Source organism: Phasianus colchicus, chromosome 2, assembly GCF_987193195.1.
Source record: "Phasianus colchicus chromosome 2, bPhaCol1.hap1.1, whole genome shotgun sequence".
Taxonomy (NCBI): Eukaryota; Metazoa; Chordata; class Aves; order Galliformes; family Phasianidae; genus Phasianus; species Phasianus colchicus.
Window position 1 is genome coordinate 76,678,655 of NC_143437.1, and position 12,737 is coordinate 76,691,391.

The 12,737-nt window shown below is 41.6% G+C and overlaps 1 long non-coding RNA gene across 1 annotated transcript in view; it reads left to right on the top strand.

Moving 5' to 3' along the window:
* Positions 1 to 7,798: 7,798 nt before the first annotated feature.
* The window catches only part of LOC116240677 (uncharacterized), a 29,533-nt gene continuing 24,594 nt past the window's right edge, over positions 7,799 to 12,737 (top strand). Inside the window, exon 1 of the long non-coding RNA XR_004169364.2 lies at positions 7,799 to 8,370. This is a non-coding gene — a long non-coding RNA (uncharacterized LOC116240677). The remainder of the gene's footprint in view (positions 8,371 to 12,737) is intronic.

The following is a 12,737-nucleotide window of genomic DNA, read 5'->3' on the forward strand; positions in this document are numbered from 1 at the left end:
ACTGCCCCCTGTATCGGGGTGGGGGGCCCACACTGCCTCTTGTGCCTGCTGGCCATGGCCATCCACAATGTGACCTTATCAGCTTTCCCACTCTGATTCTGCAAGGATCTCACCTCATGTAACCTTCATTTACAAGGTGATGAGAAACATAAATAGACAGCAGAAACAGGAAGCATAACAAATAGTCCTTACTCTGGGAAGGACTCACTGATAACAATGCTTTTACCTTGGAAAACACCTTGGGCATTAGTTAAGGCAAGAAGGAACAGATGTGGGATCAACCTTGTGCTGAAAATGTCTACTCCAGAACCATATCTGGATGTCCAGAGCAGGAATATCCTGTTACTAAACAGGATGCACTAGATACCATCTACTATCACAGCCTCTCCAACCTACCACTGGTTTAAGGAAAAGCACAATGTTGTGATACTGCACAGAAGTGCACCTGAGACTGTTGGAATTGGAGCTAGAGAAGACAGTGGAGACATTGGAAAGTGAGTGCAGAGAAAATTCTATGAGAGGGGGGAAAATGTGCATGCAAAACTGTTAGTCGAACCCCTTCTTTCTGCACTTCTGCTTCTCTGAAATGAGTAAACCATGCTTTGGTGTGAGTCAGTGGTGCACCCAGTGATACAGGAGTCTGATCTTCATATTCAGCAAGTGAAATATCTTAGGACAGCTCTTCCACAGCTCCTTTAATCACTTCCAGAGCTCTCACACAGGGCTAGATCTGACATAGGTTGTAGATATCGGTAACGAATGCTGCAAACCTTGTCCGGGCAGAGGTGAACTCTCAAGCAGCAGCTCGGGAGAGTGTGGATATACTCTTTCCACTGTGGCAGTTTCTCTTCAGAAAGTGGATTGTTCTGTGTTATTCCTTGAGGTCACTCGATAGAGTTTTATGAGCAATTAGCTCTTGGTCTATCTTATTGTGGAAAGTAGCATAGAACAAAGTATGATGAATATGTAATGCTACCAGAATTAATTCCTGGAACTTTTTCAGTAAAAAGCATATCCTGCCATGCTATTTCTTCCATGCATCTCTGTCACGGGGCCTCATTAGCTCATTAGCACCAGACACTGCAACACATTTGGTTTCAGAATATCCAAAATAAAGATAAGGAGAGCCAAGGAGCCACTTGGCTGTACTGGTTTTAGAGGGACTCTGTGCACAGAGGCCAATGAACCCTGCATTCGGGGACTGGCTTTGAGGTGACTAAGAGCCGTCAGAGACACTGGCAGCTGGCTAGGTATGCACCCATGCACCTTCTTATGGCTCACAAGGCTGTCTTGGTTGAGCAATCAGCTGAGTGAGCTGCTCAGAACAGTGTTTCCTGGTATTCCCCCACTGAGACGTGTTAAGCAATAAGCAGACTTCTCTTCTTGACCTTAATGTGGAACTGAGCTTTCACTGTTATCCTTTCAGCTGTATGTTTGTAGGACTCTAAATGAAGGCCAGCCACTTCTCATCCAAGAGGAAGACCCCGGAAACAATGAGCTGTCTCAGAGGGGTTCAGAAAACTGTCAGTGTCCTGAAAACTGTCATCCAAAACCCAGAAAGAAAACTTTCTGACTCCAATGTGGTGTTAGAAAGTGACATTTATTACTTACAATATATACTGGGCCATTTGACAGTTCAAGTGCATGCTCTCAGAGTTCAAGTTCCACCTTTAAACAGTTAAGACATACCTATGCAGTACATTGCCATATATATTCATTATTTCCCAAGAACTCGTTAATATATGCTAATATCCCTCTGTGCATGCGCAGTTGCATCTAAGGTGGTCATACAACCACTTACTTTCTCCCCATTTTTCCATCATTATCTTCATCACAAAGACTTTCGGCTGATCTCTAGCTGTTTTTCCCAATTTGGCAAATTTCCATTGCTTGTTAGACCGTAATGAGCAACTTTCTACCTTCTACACTCCAATCCAACGAAGGATCTCTATAAGATAAGGTATAAATCTAAAACAAAACAGAAGTTTTGAGATCAAACTTGGAGTTTACCTGTGCAATCATTATTTGGAGAGAAATTACAGTCTGGAAATTTAATCCACTGATCAGTTTGTTCTCCTCTTGCCTGACCTGTTAACCTAAGTAGCTGAGTATTTTGTACCTACCATTAATAAAGTAAGTTGGTTGTTACTAGTAATGTGGAATATCATCCTATTTTTTTTAAGCTATGATGTATAATCTCTAGTTCTTAAAAATATTCCACATGATGAGACAGCTACCAAGAGTGGGCCTCACAGTAGTCAGTGTGAAGAGAGGCATCCTGACTCTCACAGGCACCTACTGTAGAATAAAATATCTACTGATTGGAGCAAGTCTAAATGACTGATGTTAGGCCAAATAAATCCCATTTGTACACAGGATATAAATATATAAACAATCTTATAAGCATGTAACACGTAAATCTGGATGAAAAGGAGGTTATCAGGAGTAGTCAGCATGGGTTCACCAGGAGGAGGTCATGCTTGACCAACCTGGTAGCCTTCTGTGATGTTGTCGCTGGCTGGGTGGATGGGGGGAGAGCAGAGGATGTAGTCTACCTTGATTTCAGCAAGGCATTTGATACTGTCTCTCATGACATCCTTATAACAAAGGATGGAAGTGTGAGATAGATGAATGGACTGAGAGGTGGGTTGAAAACTGGCTAACTGGCAGAGCGCACAGGGTCGTCGCTGGAGGTGCAGAGTCTGGTTGGAGACCTGTAACCAGCGGTGTTCCTCAGGGGTCGGTGCTGGGTCCAGTCTTGTTCAACATCTTCATCAACGATCTTGATGAGGGGATAGTGGCCACCCTCAGCAAGTTTGCTGATGATACGAGGTTGGGAGGATTGGCTGATACACCTGAAGGTTGTGCTGCCATTCAGCGAGACCTGGACAGGCTGGAGAGCTGGGCAGTAAGGAACCAGATGAGGTTTAACAAAAGCAAGTGTAGAGTCTTCCATCTGGGGAGGAATAATTGCACGCACTGGTACAGGTTGAGGGATGACCTGCTGGAGAGGAGCTCTGCAGAGAGGGACCTGGGTGTCCTGGTGGACGGCAGGTTGGCCATGAGCCAGCAATGTGCCCTTGTGGCCAAAAAGGCCAATGGCACTCTGGGGTGCATTAAAAAGAGCGTGGCCAGCAGGTCGAAGGAGGTGATCCTCCCCCTCTACTCTGCCCTTGTAAGATCTCATCTGGAGTACTGTGTCCAGTTCTGGGCTTCCCAATACAAAAAAGACAAGGATTTCTTGGAAAGAGTTCAGTGGAGGGCCACAAAGATGGTGAAGGGCCTGGAGCATCTCCCCTATGAAGAAAGGCTAAGTGAACTGGGTCTGTTTAGCCTTGAGAAAAGAAGACAGAGAGGGGACCTGATCCAGGTCTATAAATATCTAAGGTGTGGGGGGCAGAGTGGCGAGGCCAGACTGTTTTCAGCAGTGTTTGGAGACAGGACAAGGGGAAATGGCCAGAAACTGGAGCATAGGAAGTTCCGCACAAATGTGCGCAAGAACTTCTTTACGGTGAGGGTGATGAAGCACTGGAACAGGCTGCCCAGGGAAGTTGTGGAGTCTCCTTCTCTGGAGATATTCAAGACCCACCTGGACACCTACTTGTGCGACCTGGTGTAGGGAACCTGCCTTGGCAGGCAGGTTGGACTCAATGATCTCTGGAGGTCCTTTCCAACCCCTACGATTCTGTGAACACACAACATAATGAAATATAAAATTAAGATGAAGAAGATAGACGTAAGGTATACCTAAAAGAAAGAATAACTCAAAGCCAATAGTGGTCATGTAATGCTAATTTGTTTTTGTATGCTGACGTATTACAATAGAGTTTTAATTATAAGATTATAAAATGCCCTTCTCTTTTGGACTTTAGATCCATGTACTGTGCATGATGGACGATGGTATTCTTCTCTACTGTACTTGAGTATTACCAAAATGCTATTTAATTTCTAGAACAACCCTTCAAGGAAAAGTAGTGATCTCATCACTGTTTTATAAATCAGTGATTTATGACATATAGAAATTAAGATCAGAAATGTCACCTTCCCCATTCTCAGCATTCTGAGTGCTTGGGTGGGCAGTTCTTTTCTCAAACACGATACTTCAATTTCAGCCTTTGGTAGTCCTACACACTGCAGATCATAGTTCCTCAAGTCAAGTATGAAGAGGATATGATCACCACGTAGAAAACAAAAGTGAGCAGTGACTAGCAAGTGTTTCAAAAGTAAATTTCCAAACATCATAGTGAACCTACAGAGGTGCAGAGTGCTGAAGTAAAGTACTGTTCTTCAAAGTTTGACCTTTAGCTTTTACCATAATAAACCCATACCTCATGCCTCTATATAACTTATACTTCTGCATTAAAAGAGATCTGAGGGAGGAAACAAATGAGGTCTGGGGGAGAGAAAACACTTTCCATCACTATATAAAGCTGATCAATCCTAAAACTTTTTTTTTTTTTCCCATAGAGAGAATGAAACAATTCAAGTGGAGAAATAGTAGATGACCATCATTAATACACAGGACTGGGTAAAAACAATCTTAAATCCTGCTGATTTACCTAAATTTGATTCAGAGACCTTAAAAAAAAAATAAAAAGAGAGACCTTAAAAAAAAAAGAGAGATTAAAAAAAAAATTGCCTGTAATTTTGTAGGGCTTTTAAAAAACAAATTAAAACAAAACAAAGTCAGAAGTTCTATTTTGAGGTAATATACTATTATCTCCACGGCGGGACAGTTGGTTTGGAACCACTAAATCTGTACTGTAGACCTCTTCCTGCTGTTTTCTACTAAAATGACAGCAATGGCATGTTTTCTGCCTTTGTAGTGCAATATAGTATGAGGTCAGACATAGGGTTTCACAGAGGAAGCAGCTCAGTGTCACATGCACATCCTAGAGCCTGTAGAGAGATGGTCTTTACTGGTTAACAGCACACCTTTTCCTTGATCCTTCCTTGTTAGATCCTTCCTGTATCATCTCTTCCAGCATGTTTCTTTTTTTTTTTTTCCCCCATCTGGCTCCAGGTACTAATCCCATTCTCTTTATTTGTACTACTGCTTATTTCATTTTCTGTCCTGTCAGTCCTGAGAGTTCATTTGATTTCAATATCAATAGTCCATTTGATTTCTTATCACCAGGCTACCAGTCAATCTACCACATCTGGCTTGGATCTTCCAGTCTCTTACTTCCACTTCCCTTTCCCTTGCTCAGTAAATCCCATATTCTTTCTCCTACTTTCTTAAAGTAACGCTCAAAACATTGATGTTGAAAAATAGTTTATCACTTAGGAGTATCTAAGTATTATTCAAAACGCATACATGGAAAGGTATTCTTTTCCTGGGAGATTTGCTTGTTTACACCTGATAGCTACTATTTAATCAGTGGGAATACAGTTCACCATCGTTGCATCCACACACCACCCATCTGGCGTGATGCTGCACTCTGCTGGCCGTGACTTTGTATTGTTACTTGCATTTTCCAGTCTCCCTCTCTATTTTCCTCCCACTACTGTGTGTGTCCAGTACTTTCCAACATAAATGCAGGCTTGGCACAAATTATTCCTACTTAGCTGTACTGGCTTTCATGAAATCTGATGGACATCCCTCTTTCTGATTTGCTTCCATTATGCTCAAATCTTATAAAAAAATTAGAAGATAAAGAAGTGGAAAAACAGCTGATGATCCAGGTGTTTCCTAACTAAGTGTTTGCCAGACTTCAGTTCTGCAGGTGCCATCTCTTGTGAGAAAGGTCTCCATAGTCCGTGCCCCTCTGACCAAACATCCCAACTATGACAGGCTCCAGGCATCTTCCTGTAGCTCCTCTTTCTTAGAAGCACCGCTAAGGAAAAGTCTGCATGAAATTTGCAAACAATCAAAGACTCAACTGGTCTAATTAAAACAGAATGTACAAAGAATGTATAGGAAAGCTGGAGTGGACCAAAAGGACTTGTCTGAATAACTAACTCAGTTTACTCAGCAAATGTCAGGCCAGGGAGGTACATCTTGGATTCATTACAAAGGAAGCAATATCTTACTTGTCCTCTGCTCCTATCCTCGGGCAGCTGTCAGCAAGACAATCTCTTCCTTCCTCCCCTTTCTGATCCTCTTGACTACAGCGTCTCAAAGACACAGCCTCGAGTGTCTGACAATTCTCGTCCCTACTGCTCCCACAAACACCGTTCCTTTATAGCCTGTGACCACTTTTGATGTTCAAGTTGTGACAGATTTCATTACCTTATAAGATAGGCTGGTCACAGTTATATTTCAACAGTGAAATGTCTGCACCATCTGGGATAAGAGTCTCTTTTTCTACAGTGGTTAACACCTTCTAACATGACCCTCATCCCTGCCCCCTCCCCAGCTAACTCTGGAGTTATATTTCCCAATTTCCTTTCTCAGAACTTGGCATTTCAAAAGCCTCTTTGATCTTGCCATCACCTCAGTATGCCTGAAGGGTAAAGATGTGTAGACCGTGGTTTGCATGTCAGTCTCCCCTCATTCAAGGTGTTGGATTGGCTAGGTTGATTTGTCCATAAAGCAGCAAGACCGTTATTTTTGTACTCTTTTATTACTGACTGTCCTTCATAACACTGATGAACTATTGACAAATTAAAGTTTATTGAGCCCAGAGCCCTAGGCTAAAGGCACAAAGCACCTTTTGCTCCATGGCTGTTGGCTGTTTAATTCAACATTTTTTATATCTTATGTGTTTGATTCCTGTTTGACCTGAATTGTCAGCAAAGTCAAATATTCCATTGGTGAAATGAAAAGCAAAACAAAAGTAAAATACTGCACTTCTGATGTTATTTATGGCAAAGATGGGGACTGTGGGATCTGCATGGCCTCACCTATAAACATTAAGTCCAGTCAAACTTCGGATTAAAAAGTTACACCATATGTTCATACAGGAGTTGTTTCTCTTCACATAGTAATTACTGCCCGGCTGGTAATTCCCAGATCCCTTGAAATTGTTAAGTGGCATAATTTTTGCACTTCCCATGCTATGTAGCGACAAGAGGAAGTATTTTATTCTATAGAAATCCAGGATAACTTCAAAATACTAAGATTTTGTTGTAGTACAACTTGAAAAATCTGCAACTTTCTTCCCTGGGCTCTAGCTTCGGTATTTTCTTTCTGATGCTGCCCGTACTACAAGCACTTACTGATTCCCAAAGGCTGTGCACACAAGAAGGACACAGACGACCTGTGTTCTTTTGCCATGTTGCACTCTCATAAACCAGCTGCTGTGTCTGAACTGTTCTCATACAACCTAGCATAATGGCCAGAAGGCTCTTCACAGAAAGTTACCAATATTTCCCCTTAGCTCATTCATTTCCTATCTCCTGTTTTGGAAACAGCAGCTGCGTGCTTATTCTGCTTGTTACAGCCAGAACAGTACGTAGTAACAGGTATTACCAACTGATAGCTGTAGATACTAGAAGCACTGGGACCCTGGAAGAAAGCTGGGACCTCCTGGTACTTATGAAGTCAAATAGTGTTAGTGACATATTATAGTTATTCCACTAGACAATGCTATCTTTGGAACAGAAGCCACCTTAAAGAGATCCATTCCCATTAATCTCCTGGCTGAAAAGCATCTTGAGAACATGCTAAGTTCCTGAAATAGCTTGCTTCATGTTTTTATTATTAACTATTATTATTATTAAATTTGGAAATGCATGCTTATTTGGAATTTTAGTTAATTTATGTTAGAGTGGGTGGAAAAGTGTTAAGGTGAAAAAAAAAAAAAAAAAAAGTGCTTTTACTTTTTTTTCAATCCACCTAGCTTTCTTTCTATTCAGATCATTGGTTCACAAATATTTTTACAGTGTTGGCTCTTTGACTGGGTTTAGAGCAAGACTTGTTTTGCATTAGGATGGTATGACCAAGTGCCCAGACAACAGCAGGGGCAAACACCTTGATCAGGACTGAGACAAGACAGGTTTTGAAAAGAAACTGGAGAAGCGTTTAGGTCACAAGGTAGGGTGCGAACTCATATGGACTTGAGGCAAATCCTGGGAGCTGCCAGCCATAAAAGCCCCAACACAGCACAGCAACTCAGCATCTTCAAAATGGCGCTGGTGGCAGCTCCCACAGAGGATGTTTTCCCGCCTTATCCTAACGGCTCCGTAGCACCGAGCAACAGCGGGCCCCAGTTGTTCAGTGACCAACGCGCTGCCGGTGTACATCGGTCTGAGGTGCCGCAAGCACTGACATTGCCCCACAGCCTCCGTGGAGCCTCCCGTCCTCCTCCACCGCTGTACACCAGATCCTGGACACGCGCTGCGCCAGGAGGCCGCTGTGCCCGCCGGAGCGTCCTTTCCTCGGTCTCCACCAGAGGGGGCTCCGGCTCTTCTGCCCAGGCAGCTCGAGTGAGTCTTAGAGCTGCTTGAGTGCAGCTTGTCTCTTTAATACCGTTGTAATATGCATAGGATTATTAAATTGTATCTTACTTTTCTAGAATTTGTTCTCATGCTACGGCAATGGGCAAATGAGACAGTAATTGAAGTCTCAGCCCGGTATTCCCAGCTGAGCCTCAGCTGATGGCAATTTCAGGTGGAAGAGGGGACACACAAATAGCAACTCCCAAGCATTGTCCTGTTTCTAAATGCCTGGGGTTCTGCAGTAGGTCTGAAACCAGAGTAAAACCAGGCATGGAGATGGCTTGCTGCTGGTGTTTTTCATCCAAAGCTGTTATTTTCAGCTTTCATTGTCAGAGGGAAAATCTAAAAATGACATTTGCTTCAAATAAAAAAAAAAAAAAAGATAAAGTAGCCCTGAGAGAGCAGAGCTTTGCTAACAGCCCAGCAGACCTCTGAGCACAATGGCTGCTGCCTGTGTGCATCAGCAGAGGTAATAGGAAGCAGGGAGGATGCACCCAACTGCTTGCTCCCTTGATGCCATCCTTCTTTGCAAGATTGAGGAATTGATTTTGCTTTAAAATCTGTGAGTGTTTCCAGTTACAACTTGTTATGCACATTTCTCTCTATAATTCCTGGCTATTTTAAGACTCTTCAGGTAGTCAGACTAGAATTAAACTCTAATATGCAATTTATAAGTCTTGCAAGGGTTTAGATATTGCATATTCACATTTCTTTTGCCAGTGTATAGTAGGGAAGGTGTGTGGTTTATGCAGATTTGAGGAGGTTTTGTCTCACTAGAGGTATCAGCTCCAGTCCTGCTACTTGTTCAATTGAAGGGAGAGACAGTTTACACAGTGGTTGTCATCACAGAAAGCTCCAAGTATGTGGCTGTCTTCTAGCTACTACCTCTGTCTCAAAAGACCAGTTGATATCAGGATTGATAAAATGGTAAGTGACAGGGATGCTGACTATCTTAAGGACAGGTAAAGTCAAAGATGAAAAGGGAAAACGTCACTGATTACTTATTTTCTTACAGTTCTGTACTACATGTAATGTTCTAAGTACATGTGAAGCAGGGTTTGTTGAGAGTTTAAGTTTTATTAGGCTAGTTTATATAGCTGGAAAAATACAGACAAGCAGTTGGACACGTGCTTCTTCAGAGAGCTTGTCTGGTTTTTTTGTTTGTTTGTTTTTCTTTTTTTTTTTCCAGTTGTGTCCTGTTTTCTGACATTTAGTTGAAAATCTGAATTTCCAGGTGTCTGAGTTTGTCAGAGCCTTTCTCAATGTCTACTAGTGAAATCCTGTGATTTGTGTCTGAAACTTTTTGCAACTCGTTTCCTTTGAAGCTGTGTGTACATAGCTCTCTAATGCATCTTTAATATGTGTGTGTGTATACCCTTTAACATCAATGTAAATAAACTGCAATGGAAAGAGAAATCTACAAAAAATATTTCCGATAAATCAAGAGTAGCTAATGACATTTTTAAGTATACGGAAGACTGAAAATGTCTAGTGCAGGAACTGAGAACATTTTGTATTGAATATACAATTTAGGATGGGCTACTTTCCATATTCAGCTCTTCTCTCTCAATAATAGTTATTAACCATCAGAGGGCACTCCTGATCCTACAAAGAAATAATGTAGTTTGCTAGAACAATAGTGAGCAGTCAGACTTTCCTAATCTGGAAACATGCTTTACATGATTTATATCCCATTGGCATCTGGATTATGAGTCAACAGATGATAAAGTCAGATATTTATGACACCTCCGTTTACCACCCTTTACAGCACAGTGCTAAATACTGTATAACTGATGCACTTGATTTAAAAGTCACTTGCAGCATAGTAGTTCTAGTTATTTCTTCACAATTTAATATAGTGCTTAGCTCAGGCTGTGAAGGAAATTTGCTAAAAGAAATGATTAACAATAGAGTCTGTGTTTCTTTAGCAATGTCCTTAACGTCCATATAAGAACGTTAGTCTGAGTCAAGATGCTGAGTCTGGCCTAGTGCAAGTATGCTCTTACTAGCATTAATGTTAGAATAGCTTATTTGGCTGTAGGTGAAAGGAGCAACAGTCAGATGGGCTAGATGAGCTTAGCAAAAAAGTGTATAAAGCTTTGATGTTTCCTCTCAGATGGTCTTGCACTCCTGAAAATTGTGCTGTATGTATTTTTTTTTTTTGTATTTTTTTTTCCCTATAAGAAACACATTTCTTTGTTTTCAGTGCACTTACATCCTCTGAAAGAGAGCACTTTTTTTCCCTATTGCAAAAATCAAAACTTGAAAACAGTGCAATTTCTGAGTTTCTAATAGAATGCTCACAAACCCAGCAATTCAACTTCCAAGACTTCCTTTTTTTTTTTTTTTTTTTTTTTCCCTGCAAGGATTTTAATGTGTTGTTTAAAAAATGTTTTACAAGCTGTGATGGCAATCCCTGACTCTAAGAGGCATGGAAAGTGGGAGTAACCTTGTCATATATATAATTTTTTCCCCTGCAGCCTCAGTCCCACACGCATATTAGGATGTTTATTCCTTGAGTTGAGATCCTCACACAACTGATTATAGAACTTTCCTTGTAACACTGTCAAGGCTGCATGAAAGGGTAGGTGGGAAACAGGAACATATCCAAGCCAAGGGAACTGCAGGCACTGCTAAATAGATGTTTCAAGATCTCTTTTCTAGGGGAGACCAATTTGGACTGTTGTTAAGAGGTGTTTCGTGCAATTCACCTTAGCTCCAGTACTCTACTGTTTGAATGAACTTCATGTCCACGTGAAATGGTTTGTGTTGTTTTGAAAATGCTCCATGCTGCTTTGATGGTACAAACTGGGTTTGTACTGTAACATGTAACTTGACCAAAATCCCTGAACCTAATCAGAAGTGTTCTTCAGAAGAGTTGTGGAGAAAATCTGCTATCCTGTGTTAGATGATGGCTGGAAAGCTAACACATGTAGGCAGTTTCGGAGAGTCTCAGAGATGTCTGGAGTGCTAGAGGAAAAGTTGTCTCCTTAATATTGTTGAAATATGCGTAGGCTGGTTAAATTATATTTTACCTTTCTAGATTTTGTTTGTGTGCTAAGGCAATGGGAAAATAAGACAAAAGACATCTGATTACTTATTACCATATCTCATATAGGTGACAGAAATATGCAATGTGACTAAGACCATCTTGCTTCTTGGGTGCAGCGTGTTGTGTAGTTGGGTTTTAGGAGGTAATGCTGAGCACCAAGTCATTTTTCTGTTTGCAGTGTAGATTCAGAAATGCTTTTATCTAATGAAATGCACCCAGTCCTTTTCTGTGGATTGTTAAAATGTCTCCACCAATAGTAAAGAATAAGAAAACAAAGTGCGGCTTGGGAGGATTGAAGTGAGAACATGCCAAAAGTTCATTTGTCTTCATCAGGTCAAATGTTTCTGTTCTGGGAACAAGAAACATTTTGAATGGCCTGGCATATTCAACGGGAACTGCCTAGGGAGAGGGTGTATGATGTATACACTGCACTCCCAAGGGTTTGCCAGAAGCCTGTAGGCACAGACACAGCTCCTTGGCTGCATCAAGGATGCATGATGGCTACGCTGAGCATAGCTGAGCCAACTTGTCCCATATTAGCAGGATACTTGGACAGTCAGATACTTAAATCCCATCTCAGTCCCTCTGCCTAGTCTGTGAGGAGAACTGGGCAGCTCTGGTAGCTTCTGGAGAGCAAGAATATAAACAAGATGCTGAACAGGGAACTACCTAAAGGAAAAGGAAGGACAAGTTGTTTCCAGTCAATAAGAAACATTTACTGAATGTTCCTATGCTCATAGAACTGAGATTTGGGTGAAATTGAAGCTATTAGGACAAGCTTATTCTATTCTGTAATTCTCTCTCCCACCTTAAGATGGGAAGTACATGCAGTAACTGAAGGAATTGGGGCTGTTAAGTCTGGGGAAAAGGAGGCTGAGGGGAGACCTTATTGCTCTCTTCCGTTATCTGAAAGGAGCTTACAGCAAGAGCGGGGCTGGTCTCTTCTCACGGGCGACAGGTGACAGGATGAGGAAAATGGCCTTAAGTTGTACCAGGGTAAGTTTAGGTTGGATATCAGAAAACACTTCTTTACAGAAAGGGTTGTTAAGCACTGGAATAGGCTCCCCAGGGAGGTGGTTGAGTCACCATCCCTGGATGTGCTTAAAAACCATTTGGATGTGGTGCTCAAAAACATGATTTAGCGGAGGGTTGTTAGTTAGGGTAGTATGGTTAGGTTGTGGTTGTACTCTATGATCTTTAAGGTCATTTCCAACCTGAGCTATTCTATGATTCTATGCTGAATTAATGCTGAAAAGGCCAAAGCTAGTCATGCTACTTTCAAAGTTAATACCCATGACTTAAG